This window comes from Typopeltis vanoorti, chromosome 17 (genome assembly GCF_054136105.1).
Source record: "Typopeltis vanoorti isolate ZY-2024b chromosome 17, IOZ_Tvanoo_1.0, whole genome shotgun sequence".
In the NCBI taxonomy this organism is placed as follows: domain Eukaryota; kingdom Metazoa; phylum Arthropoda; class Arachnida; order Uropygi; family Thelyphonidae; genus Typopeltis; species Typopeltis vanoorti.
Genome location: NC_143565.1, coordinates 111599568 through 111620228, shown reverse-complemented (window position 1 = coordinate 111620228; position 20661 = coordinate 111599568). Strand labels below are relative to the sequence as shown.

Sequence of the window (20661 nt, the reverse complement as noted above, 5' to 3'; positions counted from 1 at the left end):
GTTTTATAATTGTTTTTTGTCTTGTGTCTTGCGTTATCCATGGCTTCGCTAATTTGGGTCTGTTTCCTTGGAGTATGACAATGGCGTGTTGTATTTCAGTATCTAATATGTTAATAAATTTGCAGTTTCATTTCAACGCCAAGTATCTTAGAATAAACTACAATTTATTCTATAGGGTGTCCCAAAATTCACGCAAGATTTAAATTTAGCGCCATTTGTGCGGTAAAGTGTTGCCAACGAGAAAAAAAAGACAGCGTGACAGCTGACAGTTCAGGGTTATTAAAAATGGAGCGCTACACGAAAGAACAACGCATTTTCATTGTTGAGCAATACTTTAAAAATAATGAAGGTTTGGCAGCTACAGTTTGCAAATTTCGATGAGTCTCATTTTCATCTTGATGGCTTCATTAAACGACAAAATTGTCGCATTTGCGGTTCAGAAAATCCACGAGTGATTGTTGAGAAACAAATGCATCCACAACGTGTCACTGTTTGGTGCGGATTTTGGGCTGGAGGCATCATCGGTCCATTCTTCTTCGAAAATGCGGCTGGTAGGCAATAACAGTTAATGGTGCATGCTATCGCGACATGATAATCCAGTTTTTTGTGCCTAAATTGCAAGATATGGATGCGGACGACATGTGGTTTCAACAAGACGGTGCCACATGCCATACAGCCCCAGAAACAATTCAATTACTGCATGAGTCATTTCCTGGTCGTGTAATTTCCCGTTTTGGTGATCAGAATTGGCCGCCCAGATCATGTGACTTAACGCCGTTGGACTTTTTTCTTTGGGGTTTTTTGAAGTCTAAGGTTTATACCAACAAGCCCACGACCACCCACGCCTTGAAGGAGGAAATTGAGCGCTGTATCAACGAAATTCAGCCACATTTATGCAAAACGGTCATGGAAAATTTCGAGAAAAGAGTGCGTATGTGCCAACAAAGCCGTGGAGGCCATTTACCCGATATGCTATTCTATGCATAACCCTATACTGTAAACTTTATGAATCAATAAGAAATTACAATTTTCAATTAAAAACCTGTGTTTTCTATCAAAATTACCTCTTGCGTGAATTTTGGGACACCCTGTAGGATACTGGACGCTGACATCGTTTGTGTCTGTAGATGGTTATTACGGCATCGGAAAGTGATCTGTGACTGGCTGTTTTGCCACTGCAGTCTTGACTTTAGTCGGACTTTGTGACGTTACAAACACCTGATCCAAACACGAAACACAGCCTCTGAAATCCCTCGTCGGGACATTTTCATGTTGCTCAAAGCCATACATAGCTAATAATTCTATGAAATCGAGAGAATAACAGCTGTCGCTTAGCAGATTAACATTTAAATCACCAATTATGATAACATTGTCATAATCGGTGTGGTGTAGTACTGTGTTCAGTTCTTATGTAAAGTTGTAAGGCGTATAAGAGTGAGGTCTATAAATAGCCATTATGTAGTAAATGTAGTTCTCTAAATATAAATGTTAACTTTCTATGTTGTTTCCATCTTTAACCTGTTAATGTATGATTTAGCATATAATTCGTTGTTATAGTACGTTCAAAAATTATTGGCTGTAATTAAAATTCTGCCAGCAAAAACTTTTGCGGACGCTTACTCGGCTTGTGCGCTCCCCTGTTGATTGGTGCGCGCGCGCACACACACACACACACACACACCACACACACACACACACACACACACACACACACACACACACACACACACACACACACACACACACACACACACACACACACACACACACACACACACACACACACACACACACACACACGTGCATACTTTAGAGCAAGGTTTCCCAAACTTTTTTTCCGTGGCCCGGTTATTTTAATCCTTCATCTTCGTGACCCACTAAAATGTTTATGGCCAATAGATAAAATAAAACAGATTTGAATGTTCATAGAGTTACTTCACCGCGAACAAAGAGACTGTGAAATGGCACCGCGGACGCAGATGGAGCTCGATTTTCGTCTCTGTTAATTAAATTATTTATTCATTAGTCCCGATCAAACGCTATTTACATGTATTTTAGAGTTTCATAAAAAAACGAAAACCCAAAAACGAAACACCTAGTTTTCGAGAGTTTCTTTAGGCGACCCGGCATTTAACTTTCATGACCCCGTGCCGGGTCGTGACCCACCATTTGGGAAACGCTGCATTAGAGGAATATTGGTTCAAAAACAAGTTTCCATGATTATCATCAATTGTACATTTAAACTGGAAAACATAATAAGATTTCCTATAAAATAAACTCGTCTTTTATTATTATTTTTTCAATATGAAGGGTTTTCATGACACTGAGGCAGTACTGTAGGTTTGAAACATTTAAAGAACTTTTGGCTGGATTAAAATTCAAGAATCGCATGAAGTGTGAGACAATCACAAACAGCGAAGTTAATTCAACTCTTTTAAATTTAAGAAATAAAAAAATACAATAAAAATCAAATATCAAAAATGTGCAGAGTTAAATTGGTCTTAATTCATATTAAGAATAAGTTTTGGTTTTAAGAAGTAAAAGGAACATTTTAAAGAAATTTTAAAGTCACTCTTTTAAAAAAAGAAACAGCTTGTAATAATTTATGTGATTAAGAAAATTTCCCATCCACTCTTCCTTAGATGGAGTTTGAAAATTAGCAAAGACAGCCAGGAGAATGAAATAAGAAGGCCTAAAGAAAAATTTTAAACTATCCTAAAAATAAATATTTGCACATCCTCATGTTACCATCTCTCCATGAAAGATGATGCAGACCAAATAGTAATTTTCCTTCCAGCTCAGCTGTTTAGTAAAAAAGCCAAAATGAGTATCTCTTTGATTCTCTACAACCGTTTGTTTTATTTTATTATTTTTTAAATTCTATTTTTAAATATTTATATCTGATTCTTCCATGATTAATGATTTCTTTTAACTTTGTGTAATCATTTCGCATTGCATTTGTTTCTCATTATTTTATAGTTCCTTCATTATTATATGACACTTCCACGGAGTCCAAAGACTCATCGAGGGAGGGCTTACACTACAACTCTGTCTCCACCACTCAATCCACTACACCAACGCCATCTACCTCCGAACAATACCACTAGTATTTTCACAGACAATCACAAATGTCCATGGCGGGGTTCGAATCCGTAGCCTTTAAGCTGGAGAGCAGATACGCTAACCACTCGGCCAACCAGGCCGGCACCAACATTATGGTGTTGAATTTAAAACTTTTATTCAGTGGAATGTCACCTAAACTATAGATGCTTACAAGAGATTACGTAGAATATTTTTTGTTCTGTTTTGTTTTCATGATGAAATTAGTTTTCACTTGATTATAGTCATCATATTAAAAATAGAACTTTGTTGATATATCCTAATCTTCTATTTATACTTCAGATTCACTATGAACTTTGCTGGTGTAATTATTTTTCTAATTCCTCTTCGAGTATGTAGTGTTGAAAATAACCATGTTCGTCTAAAGGAAATTTGTTTTTTATAGATTATGATAATGAATATATTTTCAGATATCAAAAAAAAAAATCAGCTAACGCCTTTTATTCCCTAATAGGGAGTAGACGAGGCCTTAAAACCCTATCTAGCTTTTGGAGACAGAGAGAGCAGTTTAATCTCCACCAATAGCTAATCAGAGATAGTTGGCCCATATCTATCACTAATCTTAACAGGTATCTTAATACAAAAACGAAGGAATGCTCTATAAAAACAACCTCCAGCAACAATGTTTAGCAACTCAGTATGTATCAACCATTGTCATACCCTATGTTGGTTCAGTGTCTAATAAAATAGCTAGAATTTTAAAATTTTACAACATCAGAGTTGTGTTTAAACCGCCCACTACCACTAGACAGTTTTTAAGATCCCCTAAAGACAGTGTTCCTTTTTTCAAATATGCAGGTGTGTAAAGCATATCTTGTACATGTGGACTATCATACATAGGCCAAACTTCGAGAAGCTTAAAAATTAGAGAGAAGGAACATGTGGGAGACGTTAATCATAACCGAACGAAATTTCAAACCATGCTATAGATTGGGATAACAACTCAATGCCTTACATGGAGAAAGATTACAGATATCAATTATTTAAAGAAGCTGCTGTGGTTCTACGAACAGGTAACGACCTTAATAGAAACCAAGGAGTAATATTAAAGGATATATGGGAGAATCTCATTAGGTATCTTAATAATTACTCACACTTATAATATCTTATTTATAAATATTATAAATATTAATATATCACTTATAAATCACTAACCCTAACAGGTACCTTAGGTAATTGGTACCTAACCCTAACAGCATATGTTACTGTTTGAAATAATCTGGGTTCTATGATCGATTTTCTTCAGTTTAAGGAACGAACAATCCGAGTTTTTGGGAGAAAAAACGCGCTTGCCCATGCCAAAGATGGACTAATTCGGGAACCGGTCGAAGATAGGCTTATAAAAAGTTCCTCCATTCGGCGACTGGACTTCAACTTAAGTCTACCTTTGGGCAACCTAGCACAGAGGATGCAAGTGCCACTTACACTGAGCTACACGTATTAATAAAAGCGAATTAAATTTATTATTTTCACTCATCTTCATTAAATATATAAAATAAACTGCACACATCTTAAAAAGTGTGTAAAATTTAAATAATTAAACACACCAATTTTTAGTTGTATTTTATGTAAGGCTGCTGTTATTACTTTACGATGAAAAATGATGTGCAACTGGAAACCTACAATCTGCCTACAGCTTACAACCCTACAACCCTGCTACAAGTCAGAACATATGAAGAAAATGTTTAACCACGCTACTGGCCAAGATGACTATAGACGCCCAAGTTATCATGGATGCGAAGTGCATATTAAAATTGTAATACCATTGATATTATATTGAAATAGATGATGGATACGAAGCGAATGAGGATGCGTATTTGATCCATAATGACGGTAAGGTGACAGCAAGCCTTTATTCCAAAACCATTCAAATGCTTCAGCGATATCATCAACCACTTCTCCTATGTAATGAGTTACATATTTCCCGAATATGGTTTGAGTTGTACTTTAGCTTTTTAGACTATCGCGTTTTAATGTTTATTTTCGAATTGTTTCCTACCAACCATTTAGGAAACAATTTTATCTTACTTGTATTTTTCAATTACTCGTTTACTTTTTCCTATTTAGAAAAACGTTTAGGTCGATCGTGGTTGGCTATCTCAGCCACAGTTGCTTTATTCCGCAACTGTGGCTTTACGCTCAACCAGAAGAATCAATTACCCATTTTTGCTATTATTCTTTGTTATCAGCAAATTGAAATATCATTTATGCATAGTCTGCATTATTTCAAAACCAAGTGATGGTAGTATTAGTAGTAGTACAACAATAGCTCTCATATGACTACACTTCTCTATGTCGGTGTTTTCTTTATATTTCCTGTCTCTCACTGAGAAGATCTAGAAAAGACTATTTTAATATACACCCTCTGTCCAAAAAGAAACAGAACTTTTCGAAACTAGAAGAAACTAGTGGCGCCACCTGTTGTATATTTTTGTTGTGTCAACTGTTTCTGACATTTGTTTCATTACAAGCCGAGTTATAGTGCCAAGAGTGACACTATAACAAGAGATTGTTTGACGAACGGTCGGTCGTCACGATATTCATGCCGTACGAGAGGAATTCTCGCTATAAACCGCTTCAAAACTTCGAGGCAAAACTCACCGTTTGGCCAGGCGGAACGAATTCTTTGTGGATAATGCCCTTGGAATCGTAGAAACAAATCACCATTGTCTTTACTTTTGACTTTTGACTCCAAGCGACTTTATTTCGGATGTCCCTTTTCTGGTGGTCTCCACTCAGCACTCTGGCGCTTTGTTTCGGGGTCATACTCAAAATAACAGGTTTCGTCACCAGTAACGATCGTTTCAAGGAAGTTTGAGTCCTTACGAGCGGTTTTAATGAAGTCCTTGCAGTGTTCAATTCAATACATTTTTTGGTTGTGGGTCAACTTGTGGAAAAGAAATCGCGAATTTTCAATTTACGAAGCCCAAATTCTCGGTCAAAATGTTGTCCACAGTTGATTTTGGAATTCCCAATTCATCTTCAATCAATCTCACGGACAATTTTGGGTTTTCTTTAATGAAATTACGCACTCTTTGGATGTTAACTTCGCTCAGTCCAGTTTTTGGACTACCCGGCTTTTCGTCGTCTTCAAGCGTCTCACGACCACTTTGAAATCGCTTAAACCACTCGTAAACTTGAGTACGGGATAAGCATTCATCACCGTATGCTTTTTGAAGCATTTGATGCGTTTCGGTAAAACGTTTACCAAGTTTAACACAAAAGTCAATCGCAGCTCTGTGTTTGAAACTCATTTTCCTACCGTTCGTCAAAACGCACTGTCACTCTTGGCAATATAACTCGGCTTCTAATGAAACAAATGTCATAAACAGTTGACACGACACTAATGAAGGTTGCCGCTTTCGACACCATTGGTTTCTTCTATTTCCGAAAAGTTCGGTTTCTTTTTGGACAGAGAGTATAGAGATCAGGCAACGTTTTAATTTTGCGTACAAGTCTTACGTGAAGCCTTTCACGCTGCAGTTTAATTGCTACATCTGTAATGTTAGCAAAATTAGTAAGAGGAAACAAGAGTGACTGACACTTATGTTCAAATAGCAGGAAAGCATGGGTTTTGATGGTTTAATCGCATATTACTATGTACTAGCAACAGGTCACTGAAGCAGATAGTATGAGGTGAACATATAAACATACCGAGCCAATTTTACAGGAAAACAATATATGTTTTCCTGTGAACGTATAGCAGTTCTGTCTATCGATTGAACTGCTATAAGTTCAATCGATAGACAGTAGAAAGAATGACTTTATTATACTGTATCTAAAAGCTAAGGAGAAAATACATGTTTACCTGTATATGAAAAAATTTTCATGGCTACAGCCAAATGTGGACATAAATTTGTTGCCAGTATAATAATAAATGATAGTACACAAAATGCGTATAAAGTTCGCAAAAATTAAATTTATTATACGTTTTTGGCAAAATTTACAAATTTCATAAGGACGTAGTTAAGGAATTAATGTAAAATGCTTACATAAAACTATGGGGGAAACACATTTCAGTATGGACTATGCCCACTCCTCCTTCAGAGCAAGTATAAGGCGTTTATTTTTTGGAGGACAATTCCGAGCAGCAATGCGTCTCCCAATTGCGTCCTGCACGTCTTCTGTGAAACTGAGATCTGGGGAGTGTGCTGGACACTCGACTCGATTAATATCCTCGGTCTCCAGACGTATCTAGTCATAGTTCCTTTTTCCAACACTTGTAGCTCATGCGTCCATTAAGCATAATGTCTTCCCCACACCATGATCCAAACACCGTCGTATCTATCCATTTCAAGAACCTTCTCGATGGTAAACAGCACTACTTTCACGCTAGTTCAAATGTCGTCTAGAATCGGAGGTAAGACGACTCATCCGTAAAGAGTACGTTAACCCATTTGTGCCTCGTCCAATTACAGGCTTTGGGGCATATAAGCTTACTTGTCACAAACCTCTTGCCAAAATGTGTCGATATATTCGCTTGTCTGTGCTTGAATGCAGTTGACTTATAAGCTCACCTGCCGTGGTGCATCGATTACGTTTTGCTGCTATAGCCAAATATCTGTTTTTATTCTCCTTGGTAGAGTAAGTCTTAGCAGAATTCAAACCATTGGAATAAATTCCATTGGTTTGAATTCTGTTATGTTGTGAGATTTCAAACTCTCTCTGGCAATGTCAGTAATTCTGAGGCCTTCTTCAAAATTTTCAATAATTCTTCCCTGTGGGAAATTATCTAGATGGTCTTTGAGACATTACAAGGCATCCTAGTTTAAACCGTCAGTTCTACAAATTACTACGAACTGATTACTCTGAATTGTTGGTTGTAATCTTCAGAAATAGTGTTCGTCCGGAAGGTTTTGGACCGGTACATAAATCTGCATTGTATGGGAAATCATTATTTATTATTATTATTATTAGTAGTAATATTATTATTAGTAACACCTCCAGGGAGTTCAAAGACTCATCGAGGGAGGGCACCTAATCTACAACACTGTCTCCACCAAACGCAACTACCTTCATCATCTACCCAACGCCATCTACCGCCGACCACCACCACCACCACTAGTATTTTCACAGACAATCACGAATATCCATGCTCATAGTGGGATTCGAACCCGCAGCCTTCTGGCTGGAGAGCGGATACGCTAACCATTCCGGCAAATTATTGATTATGATAAAAGTGGAAAGCGTGAACGCAGTTCACAGCTACTAAAAATTCCGCATTCCATCTATCCCAGTTTGGAAATGTAGCAAAAGACAACCAATCCGTGAGTGCTATCGGTCAGTATCTTTATGGAGCATCCTCCTTAATGATCAAGAAAGATCCAGCACCATCTAAGTACGCTAAGCTGTTTAACTGCTAACTTTTATGGCTAGATAGATGACAATACCGTGGATGTTTACTCCTTCATCGCTAACGGAGTTGGTTAAATGAATAAAAGATTATCGAGCACCTGGCTGTGTGGGAACGCTTGTACCGATGAGCAGAGCTGCCTTAGGGCGCTTGTGTTTCCACCTGTCGTTTTCATCGTAGTTGGATGACTCTTGAATGAGTTGATTGGGGTGAAGAGCTGCTTGTGTGAAGTATGTAGAGGCAGTTCCGCGAAGAAACGTGGGTATATCCGGTCTGTTAGCATCTCGATGGAGGAGAGCATTCCTGACAAACCACGGAGCATCAAATATCATACGGAGACATTTATTTTGAATAACTTGTAGTTTTTTTATGCTGGTGGTGGAAGTGTGATCCCAAGTCGGATCACCGACTTGGGATCACATTAATACAAATATTGATTTGTAAATCCGTAGCTTGTTTTATACTAAATTGGCTTCTTCCGTTGAGAAGAGGTGGACAATTGTGGAATTGGATTTATTGCAGGCATATACAATGTGAGGGTTAAAACTGAGGTGGTTATCTAGTTGTATGCCTAGACATTTGGTTTTGGTTTGTCATGGAATAGCTGCATTGAACAGTTTAACTTCTCCGCAGTGGGATGTTTTCCGTCTTGTAAAAAGAATGGCGGTGCTTTTGTCAGCATTAACATCTATCCTCCATTTCGTGAACCATTTTTCCAGGTTTGTTCTGCATTTTGTAAGCGCTGTGTAGTTAAGTGGGCCTGAAAGATCTGGTTAGAATTGCCATATCGTCCGCGTAGCAAGCCATGGTGGTTGATGCCGTGCTTGGGACATCTGCACCGAAGATGTTAAAAAGCAGCGGCGAAATCAGCGAGCCTTGGGGTACACTTGCAGTGATTCTTTTCTTAGAGGATATGAATCAGCGAAGCTTAACTTGGAATTTCCGGTCTTTTAGCTAATAGTCAATGAGGTTTGTAAGGCATAGTGGAATGTTGGTTGTATTAATTTGTAAATAAGGCCTTTGTGCCAAATCTTATCAAAGGCTTTTGCAACATCAAGAAAGATAACTCCTGTGTGTTGTCTCCAATTAAAACCAGTTGTTATAAACTCGATCAATCTGTGGACTTGCTGAGTTGTACTGTGCTCAGTACGGAACCGAAATTGCTCTTTCGGGATAAGGCTGTTTTTGTTCACCTCATCTTGCAGACGATTGAGAATAACTTTTTCTGCAATTTTCCCCAGACATGATAAGAGGCTGGGGGAACTGAGGTGTTTTTCCCGGCTTGTAAACGAGGATTATATCTGCTTGTTTCCAGCTAGTGAAAATAATTGAATATGAGAATTGAGTTTATAATGGCTACCAGATGCATAACTGCTTTATGCGGGAGCGCCTTTATAGTTTTGTTAGTAATCGCGTCAGGATCTGGGACCTTTTTGTTGTTGAGTTTTCTGATGATTGAATAAACTTCTCTAGGCGAAGTATGACAAATATTTTCTATGCTGAAGGGCTGACGGAGCGGGCAGAAGACGTGCCGGCATTTTCTCTATGAAAAGCAAGTCCACATGCATGTTGTTAGGGCTACAATGCATCACCTCTGGAAACAATGACGCTTTCACCGTGAATGGGCTTGATGTAACGATCCATACGGAGAGCTTTAGCTAACTTCAACAGCGAATTATCTTCTGCTTTTAGGGAACACAGCTTCCTTTCCCACTGTTGGTTCCTGTGATCTTTCAGCTCATAGCGAACTAAATTCGTTGCTCTATTTAGCTCTTGACTGTCTTGGGGAGATAATGTGTTCTGATAACGGCGTCTGATTCTGTTTTTATTGCAGATTAGTGTTGGGATTTCTTCCGGAAGCAGGTTTGCTTGAGCTGGGGTGGTAAGAGTGGAGGCTGCTGCTAAGCCAGCATGAATTTCATTTTCTAGATTATTGACTGCTGCGTCAATTTCTTCACAAGAGGAGATAATTGGTACTGAGCCTATCAGAGTACGGAGTGAGGCATTAAATTTAGTGAAGCTAGTACATGTCTGGCTGAGAATGAGTTCAGGGTCTCCTTCTAGACTTAATAGTACTCGGTTGTGGTCAGCACTAAGTTCGTTAATCACCTATAGCTGGAACATGAGATGTGTTCTTCAAGATGGCTATATCCAGTGCATCAGGTCTGCCTTGCGGTCAGCAGTGCGTTGGTTCAACCGGACCTGCAATAACAATGTTTCTTAGTAAAGCAAAATTTGCAAAGGATCATCTCAATATTATTCAAGCTTTTACTCCTCCATAAGGGATGCTTTGAGTTGAGATCTCCTGCCACAATTGTTGCTTCGTTAGTATCGACAGCTGAGAGAGATCAGAAGGTAACAGAGTTTTCCCTGGAGGGTTATAGACTGAGTATATTTTTAAACTGTCTGCGTTATTGGTGTGAATTTTTATACCAGTTTCTTCCAGATTTGTTGTAGTGGTCTGCTTGATTTCGTTATAACGGATGTTTTCTTGATACAAATGACAGTGCCGTCACCTCTGGCATTGAGTCTGTCATTCCTTAGTAGCGAGTAATATCAGAGTTTTGGGTTATTACAGAGCTGTAGATGCGTCTAATTAATTAAGAGAATATCAATATTCTGAAGTGATCCGCAAATTCTTGTAGCTCCAGGAGTTCGTTACTAAGACAGTTAGCATTCCAGAATGCAATCTATATGGCATTAAATGAGAAAGTCGGATTATCCATTAAGCATTGAGAATAAGACTTGGGTATTTTTCAAGAATTACTTTGTATCACTCTGGTTAGGGTTTGTTTTGCTAAAAGCAATTAACATCTCTCCTAAGGTGGCAATTAGAATAGCAGGTGAGGTTTGACTGTTTGGAACAGGTTCTGTCAACTTTGTGCATGAGGAGACCACTGAGGCGTACGATCTGTTAGTTGTAGTAGTCTGCATAGGGCTTTCCGGTGCAGGAGGTGTTGTACGTTTCTGAGTTGATGGTACTCATTTTCCCCTAGTTTTCATCAGGTTAGAAAGGTGGAATGTGCAGCCTTTGTAGTTCGCTCCATCACAATTTGCGCACTTAGTGGGAGTAGTGCGTGGTTTGGAGCATTTATGAGCGGTGATTGTCTCACACCGTACGTCTGACAGCGGTGGCATTGTCCTGCAGTTTTTCCCTTCTGAGTGGTTCAGTCTTGATTACAAACGGTCTTCAGATCATAAATCTCTCTGATCTTTGCTGATTTTCACTAAAACCAGAGGCATAGGGTGTTTTTCTGCTTCGTACATACGCGAGACTTTTATCGGCTCTAAGCCTTGTGACTTGAGGTCAGTGGCTATCTCTTCTGATGTTATTGTTTCCACTAGACTCAACCTTTAAGTTTTTCTCGTTCTTTAGCTGGAATGTATGGTATGGAATTTCCAGTTCGTCCATGAACTTAGTAAGTTGACGGTAGTCCAATGCTCCTTCGGGTTGAATGCCGACAGCAGGGCAGGGAACAGGAGAGAGCTTGAGAAAATTGTAGCAAAATAAAAATCTTACCTTGCTTAAATATTGAAAAGAAACTATGATGATAATCAATCACTACCTCGCTACTAACAACTCTTACGATAAAGAGCAAAGAAAATAAACACGTCCGACTGACGAGAGTCAATCACACCAATCAAAACTTAGCACGTAAACTTAGTAAATGGAAAGAATCACTACAAAATCTATACAAAAAATAAAAAGGTGTATTTTATTAATTTATTTTCATTATTATAAAATTTAAAAAGCATTTCAATTTTATTTAAAATTTTAATTATAAATATATTCAATTATAATTTTATAGATTTTAGTATAATACATTTATAAAAAATATAAATAATATATAATCAAAATGCCTCATATAAGTGTATTACAGTTACAAATTACTTATGGTCATAATGTTGAAAAAACGGATATCGTTCATCAATAAACAATAGCCATTTATGATGAAACTTGAAGTAATTATCAAACAGTAATGGCTATTTATGATCAAACCTTTGATAATTATCTACAGAAAAGTAAATCAAAGAATTAAATTAAATTAGAACAAATACATTTAAAAAAGTATTAATTTGGCACAACTGTGTATTTTGTGAGCGTTAAGACGATATTCTGCTTGGTAAAGGACTTGACTGAGAGGAAATGGTTAATTATTTTAAGTAGTTTCGTAATTAATATTTGACCTGATTTATGGGCTTCTAATTAAGAAACCATTTAACCCTAATATTATATATACGTAGCATATAATGTTTATTGCATGATTACCATTTATTTATTCGTAAATTTAAGCTGATTCTATGCATGCGATAAAAAATAAAAGTTACGTAAAAATAAATGAAATAAATTAGCAATGTATTTAATCCTGGTCTTTCTTCCTTCCTTCCCTTAATATACTGGGAAGATGTAGGTAGCAAAAAAGTATCGCAAAATGCTTAAAATACGCTTTACGCAAATTGAACTATAATAACATATAGCTCACAAAAATTCGCTTAAAATTTGGAAACATTGAAGTTTAGTTGGTACAACTTAATGTCTTTAGAGGTGACGCAAGAAACTTTTAATTTTCTCCGCTATCTCTTACGGCTACAGTGAGGGTAGAGTTTTACGAGCAGTTTGCTCGCCCTGGATGGGCATGGGGATTATGCCCATCTTGCTACAGGAAGTTAAAATGGCTTTTGGTCTTTTATATTTGAATATATCTGTTGACTCGCATGCTACAGCTTGCTGAACTAGATTATTGGGGTGTATGGATGTCTTTAAGAAGAATTTTGTTGCTAAAGATTGCAGGAAAGAGAAAATATAAGGAATATTTGCATCTCGATGAAGCTGATTGTTTCTGGTGAGCCATGTGACGTTCAGGATCATTCGCAAGCACTTGTTTTGTACACGTTGAAGTTCGAGGATATTAGTGTTGGAGGTGTGGCTCCAGGCTGGACAAGCGTACGTGAGTATAGGACGAATCATCAGCTGGTATAAAAGCAATTTGATTCTGACGTTTAACTTGCTGTTCCTGTTAATTAGGAGGTAGATCTGGGTGATAGCTTTAGACATATTTGCACACATAATCTTGATGTGTTGGTTAAAAGTTAATTTTTTAATTAACCAAGGTATTTTGTTTCTGTCAACCAGGGAATTTTGGTATTGGAATAGTATGACGTCTCCTGCATGATGCAGGAGATATATTATTTATATTTTTATACAAAATGATGCAGGAGATATCGACCGTTTCGTGAAGAGAATGACTGAGCTGTTTTGGGTATTTATTTCCAGTCTCCATTTGGAGAACCATCTTTCTAATTTTAGAAGGTTTTCTTGAAGCTTTCTAGTAATGAAGTGTGGTCGGAGAGATCTGGTTAACAATACTGTGTCATCCGCATATAGGACCATGATGGATGACATTGGGTTGTGTGGGATATCTGACATGTATATAGAGAACAGCAATGGAGCCAGTAGGAATCTCGGCGGTACTCCGGCCAAGATATGGCGCTGAGATGAGGTTGTACCATTGATCTTGACTTGCATGGTTCTGTTCTGTAGATGTGATCTAACTAGATGTACCATTTTCAATGAGATACCGGCTGAGATAAGTTTATGTAGTAATCCAAAGTACTATATGTTGTCAAATGCTTTCGATAGATCAAGAAAAACAGTTCCTGTGTATCGAATACCACCAGTTGTAGCTGGTGGTAATATATTCCACAATTCTGTGGATTTGATGGGTAGTACTATGGTGTTGCCGAAAGCCGAATTGTTCTTTAGAAAGGATGTCTAGTTCATTTACTGAGGCTTGAAGTCGTGAGAGGATGACTTTCTCCGCAATCTTACCCAGGTTGGAGATGAGACTGATTGGACGATAATTTTAAGGTAGGTGTGGGTCCTTGCCTGGCTTATGTATAGAGATTACATCAGCCAGTTTCAAGGTGGAAAGAAAATAGTGAAATCTTAAGATTACATTTATTATTATGGTCAGGTGCACTACAACTTTTCGGGGAAGCAGCTTGATCACCCTGTTTGAGATGCCATCTGGCCCAGGAGCGTTTTTGTTCTTTAAATTTTTAATAATATTTTATATTTCAGCAGGTGATGTGGGTGCAATATGGTCAGCACTGGTAGCAGGAAGTTTGAGTGAGTGACTGATCTGTCTGTGAATTTTATATATGTGATCGAAGCTAGGTTTTCATATGAAGGTTTGCACTGCTCTTCCTAATTTTTTGCTATGGCAACTGCCTTGTCTACGTCTGTGTGAACAAGGCCCTGGTCAGAAAATATTGGGGAAATGGATCTGCCTTTGTTTTTGATATTTCTCAGTAATCTCCAGACAGAGTGATCAGTAAGTAACATAGAGGCTAACTTTTATTCACATACCTGATCTCTGTGAGCCTTGAGTGCATCTCTCACTGCCTCATTTATTCTATTTAGAACTGTTTTATCTCGTGGCGCGCGAGTGTCACGAAATCGTTTCCTGGCTCTCTCTTTTTCTCTGATCAAGTTCATAATGTCTTCGGGCAAACGACTAGGCTTGGGGACAGATTTCAGATTTGTAGGAGGTGGTACTGTTATAGCGGAGTTAATGTGTTGGGTGAGGCTTCTAACTGCAGATTCTACATCTTCTTTTGTACATATGTGATGAACAGGTTTAATACAATATCTGAGCACTTCCGACAATCTTTCCCACGATGTATTGGAGTGAGAGGGAGGAGACAGGTATTCTTGTCTTCCCAGCTGTAGTAGAATTGGGTTGTGATCAGATGGTAACTCATTTAATGATTTTAAGCTGCACTGGAATTTAATATCCTGCAGGTAGCTATATCCAGGATGTCAGCAGTGCTAAAAGTACTAAGATGAGTTGATTCAGTGGGACTTGCCACAACACCATAATTTGATCCTATGTAGTTGGAAAGGATGCAGCCATTCTTGTTGGTGGTTCTACAATTCCAGGCAGGGTGCTTGGAGTTCAAATCCCAGGCTATAATGGTGGACTCTCTGGCACCTAAGATGCCATTTAGATCAGAGTGCAGTAGAGTGTTTAGGGGTGGGTTGAAGCTGAGTAGATTTTCAGTCTGCCAGCCGAGATGGTGAATACTTCCACGCCTGTGATCTCAAAGTTAGTGGTTTGTGGGTTGTTTACAGAATGGTGCTTGATGTAATGTTTAATGAATATTGGCACTGCAGCCGCCACCTCTGCAGATTAACCTGTCATTTCTATATAGGAGATAACCCCTTTTTTAGGGTTGTCTGAGGGTCTTAATGTGTCTCACTAATTAGTATAATATCTGGCTGATACCTATAGTATAGATGAAATCTTGGAGCTCCAGAATTTTGATTTATTTGTATATGTTGTGGATCTCTATGAGGACTAACGGCATGGAAGACCTATTGGATCTGTACATTCTGCTGACCTTAACTGGAGGCAGATCCTGCAAGTTAAGATCGGCAACTATGTCTTCACAGACACCACGGAGGAGCAAGTTTAAATTTTTTTCTGAGCTCAACGAGAAGGTATGATACTGAATACCGCTGTCGTCCATTTCTCTAGTCAACCGCTTGTAATCTGTCACCGTTTCAGGATGTATCTTTACACCCTCATCCACATTTTTGGCCTTTATATAGCCAATATGTAAGTTGGACATTGTTGATCTAAGAGCTGCCATCTGTGTTTTTCTCTTAGTATGATCGGAGGTACGTTTTCTTTGGGATAAGTAGTGGAGTCCGAAGCTTAACCGTCTTGTTCCAATATGTTGTCTTTGAGTGGTTCAAGTGTTGTTCTCCGCTTTTTACGTGCGCGGACCTCTTCAAAATCTGAAGCAGTGGTGATCACCGATTCTAACTGATCTTCCCTTTTCTCGGCGTCAACGTCTGTGACACTTGCCAGGGAAACGTATCATAAAGTTTCACCTTTCCCGGCCAATTGTTGTTACGTAGCTCGCCTAGTCTAATAAATTCCCGATATTCTTTCTCAAATATTGTCCCGTTTAACTATTTTTCCATATCTGTCAATGTGAAGTATCTCAAGCTTAAAAAAAAAAAAAAAAAAAAAAACGCTTACCATGCAGTTGTAGCCTTGCCGGCACTTAACTCGGGATTTTTGGGGTAAGAGCACTGATATAAAAGGGCGTAATCTTCAGACATTTGCAACAAATATCAATACAAAAGTTTTCCTCCATTCATAACTTAAAATAACAGTCCGATCACAACAAAAGTCATTACCGGAATTCTTATGGTGTAATGTCAACTGTCAACATTAGTGGCCTAAAGGGTGAAGCAGATACTTTTCATGTTCCCCGCTATCTGATGCAAAAATTGTGAGTGGGAAAAGATTCATGAGCCTGTAGCTCGCCCTGAGTGGGCCTGAGGATTAGTCATTGGAGTTTTGGTTTAAAATAGCTTTTAGTCGTTTGTGCTTGGAGTAGTCTGTTGCGTCGTACTTTGCCGCTAGTTGAATTAGATTATTAGGATGCACAGATGCTTTTGAGAAAAACTTAGTTGCTATGGTCTGCATGAAGGTGTAAATATAGGGGATATTTGTGTCCCGGTGAAGTTGCACAGTGCGTACGAACCATGGTGCTTTGATGATCATTCTGAGATATTTATTTTGCACACGTTGTAGTTTGAGGATATTGGTATCAGCAGTATGGCTCCAAGTCGGAGAAGCATATGTGAGTATAGGACGAATCATTATTTTGTATATAAGTAGCTTGATTCTGGTGCTCAATTTGCTGTTCCTGTTGATTAGTGGATAGAGTTGTGCAATGCGTTTTGACGTCTTTAGACAGAGTTTTGATATGCGAGCTGAAGGTCAACTTTCTGTCCAGCAATACGCCAAGATACTTGATCTCGGTTTGCCATGAGATTTTTGTGTTGGACAAGAGGACGTCTCCAGTAGGAAGCATTGCTCTTCTGGCGAATAACACGGCTACGCTCTTCTGGGGATTTACTTGAAGTCGCCATTTGGCGAAGTATTTTTCGATTAGCAGTAGATTTTCCTGCAGTTTTTTGATTGCTAGGTGCGGTTTTAAAGATCTGCTTAATGTCGCTGTATCATCTGCATATAGGGCTTTGATTTGACAGAGGGTTGTGCGGGATATCACACATATATTTTGAAAAGAGAGTCGGCGCCAGTAGGGATCCTTGTATGACTCCAGCTATGATACGTTATTGAGTTGAGAGTGTGCCATTTAAGTTAACTTGCATGCGCCTATCATGGAGCTATGATCTGATCAGTTGAACCACTTCCAATGGTATTCCGGATGTCATCATTTTGTATAGCAAGCCATAATGCCAAACTTTGTCAAATGCACTGGCTATGTCAAGGAAAACAGCCCCAGTGCATTGACGCCAGTTATATCCCGTGGTGACATATTCCACTAATCTGAAAATCTGTTGTGTGGTGCTGTGCAATTGACGGAACACAAACTGCTCCTCAAGAAGAATGTTTAGCTTGCTTACTGATTCTTGGAGTCTGGTGAGAATAACTTTCTCAGCAATTTTTCCCAGATTAGAGATCAGGCTGGTAGGTCTGTAACGTTGAGGTAATCGCGGATCTTTTCCTTTTTATGGATTGGGATTATATCCGCCAGCTTCCAGTGGAAAGGGAAATATTTGGAGTGTAGGTTGGAGTTTATTATGTTAGTCAGATGTACAATAGCTGTTCGAGGTAGTAGTTTTATCACCTTGTTGGTGATTTCGTCAGGTCCAGGAGCCTTTTTATACTTTAACTTCTTGATTATGTCATATATTTCTGCAGGTGATGTGGGTGCAATTTGACTAAGTATGTGATAGAAGATTTGAGCGTAGATCTGACGTGTCGGTGGATCTTGTATATGTGATTGAAGTCGAGGTGGTCATAAGAGGGTTTACATTGGCTCTCTAGATTTCTTGCTATTGCCTCGGCTTTATCTGCATCGATATGGATGAGGCCAACATCTGTTTGGAGAGGCAAAATAGATTTGTTTTTGTTCTTGATCTTCCTGATTAGATTCCATATGAAGTGGTTATCATGAGAGATAGAGGTCACTTTTTCTCCCAAAGACTTCTATGCACTGTGAGGGCATCTCGTACTGCGGAGTTGAATCTATTCAAGATTCGTTTATCTTGAGGTGCTCGGGTGTTGTGATATCTCTTTCTTGCCCTGTTCTTTTCTCTGATCAAGCTGATGATGTCTTCTGGCAAGCGAGTTGGTATGCGGGTAGTTGTGGAAGTAGTAACTGCTGCAACGACTGTATGAAATCGCAGATGGGGTTTCACTTAGCAAGAGTAGATCCGGCTGATGTCTTTGGTCCAACTCCTGGAGCTCCAAGGCCTTATCGCTTAGGCCGTTCGCATTCCATGCTATGATCTGCAAAGAATCTGGTTTTAATTTATTTATGTTCATTGGTGAGCGCCGAGATAATGGCTTGTGTATCCTTTAGAAATCTATTAGTAGAACTTGATGAAGGGTTAGATCTGCTAAAATCCAACAGCATATTTGCAAGAGAAGAGGTAATGATAGCCGTCAGATTTGTATTTGGCTTTGGCTGTTCCCGGGATGACTGTTTAGGACGAGTTACATCCGCATATGTCTTAGACTGTTGTTGTGGAGTTACTCTTTTGGGAACCTCTGGCTTCGGCAGATGAGCGTCTGACCCATTATGTCGATCTTCAGGAGGCTGTGAAGTAATCTCTGACGTAGGTGTGCTGAGTGAGGAAGAAAATGTCTTTACTTCTGTTTTTCTATTTCATCGATTGTGAGCACATCCTTTGTAGTTGGCAGTGTGAGGACCGCCACAATTGGCACATTTATCCGGGGTAGATTTTGGTTTAGTGCATGTATTTGTTGGGTGCTCGACCCCACATTTTAAACATTTGAATTCAGCCTTGCACATTTTCTGGGCGTGGCCAAACCTTTGACATCTATGGCACTGCCCTGTTGAAGACGTTTTTCTTAATGGTTCTATAGCAATTTTCAGTCCACAGATGGATGTCAGGTCATATATGTGCTTATAAGTTTGACTGATCTCTACTAGAACCAGTGGCATTGGAGTCTTGTCTTTTTTAGTCATTCTGCTGACCTTAACGGGTGGTAGGTCTTGCTGGTGTAGATCCGCAGCCACTTCTTCTGTGGATACGTCTTCCGAGACACCTTTAATCACTGCCTTGAGGTTTTTCTCTGATCCTAGTGAAAATGTGTGGTACTGTATACCTTTGGCATTTAATTCACCTGTTAACCTTCGATAATCCATCACTGACCTAGGTTGTATTTTAATACCATCTGTGACATTCTTCGCTTGACTGTATAAAATTTGTAGATCGGACATCATAGTCCTTAGGGACATCCATTTTTTCTTTTCTCGCAGAATAATCGGAGGTATATTTTCCCTTGAGGTGGTAGGAGAGTCCGGGTCATGACCGTCTTTTTCCATTCCATCCGCTTTGGGTGGTTCAGAGGCTGCAGTTTTGCGAGCGTGAACCTCCTGATAATCGCTGTGATCTGCAAGGGAATTATGATCAGCTGTCGTTGCTATTTCGCTAGTGCTGTCTTGGGGGATGCTGGGAAGAAGTTCTGAGAATTGAGGGTCATCTGCATCAATCTCTTTTATTTGATGAATCACGACTTTTCCTGGCCATTTAGCGTGCAGTAGATTGCCTACATGCTTGAAGATAGCCAGAAGTTCTTTGAAATTAAGTTCGTCATATGGTGCCTAAATGGTTAGCCCCAAACTTTGTTCTGTGAGGCAGGACATGCCTTGCCCTTATCACAATAATAAATAGACAGTTGCTTATCAAGTACAGTATATGAAACAATGGCGATACTAACGGCAGTAAGCCTAGCGTATGGCCCTTGTTATAAATTCAGTTGAGTTACCTGGGTAAACCTCTTTGAAAAATAAACCGTCTGTTTATGGTAGCAAACCAATTAACTACTAGTAAATTAACTAATCAAAAAACTTCTTAAATCGCATTTTACTATATCTCAGCGAAAGACTATATAACATATAACATACAAGCATTCCCAATCTACGCGTACTTCTTGTTCTTTTGATTTGATTTGATGTAATTGACAATTGACAATTGACATTTATGTCTTTAAGGGTGAAGCAAGATGCTTTTCATATTCCCCGCTATCTGTCGTGGTTACAGTGAGGGTAAAATTTACGAGCAGTTTGCTCGCCCTGAATGGGCATGGAGATTATGCATCGTTATAGGA

The 20661-nt window shown here is 38.9% G+C and overlaps 1 non-coding gene across 1 annotated transcript; it reads right to left on the bottom strand.

Moving 5' to 3' along the window:
• Positions 1–8297: 8297 nt before the first annotated feature.
• On the bottom strand, positions 8298–8462 carry LOC150097780 (U1 spliceosomal RNA). Its single transcript, XR_016549748.1, has one exon. It is a non-coding gene; the product is annotated as a U1 spliceosomal RNA (small nuclear RNA).
• Positions 8463–20661: the final 12199 nt, after the last annotated feature.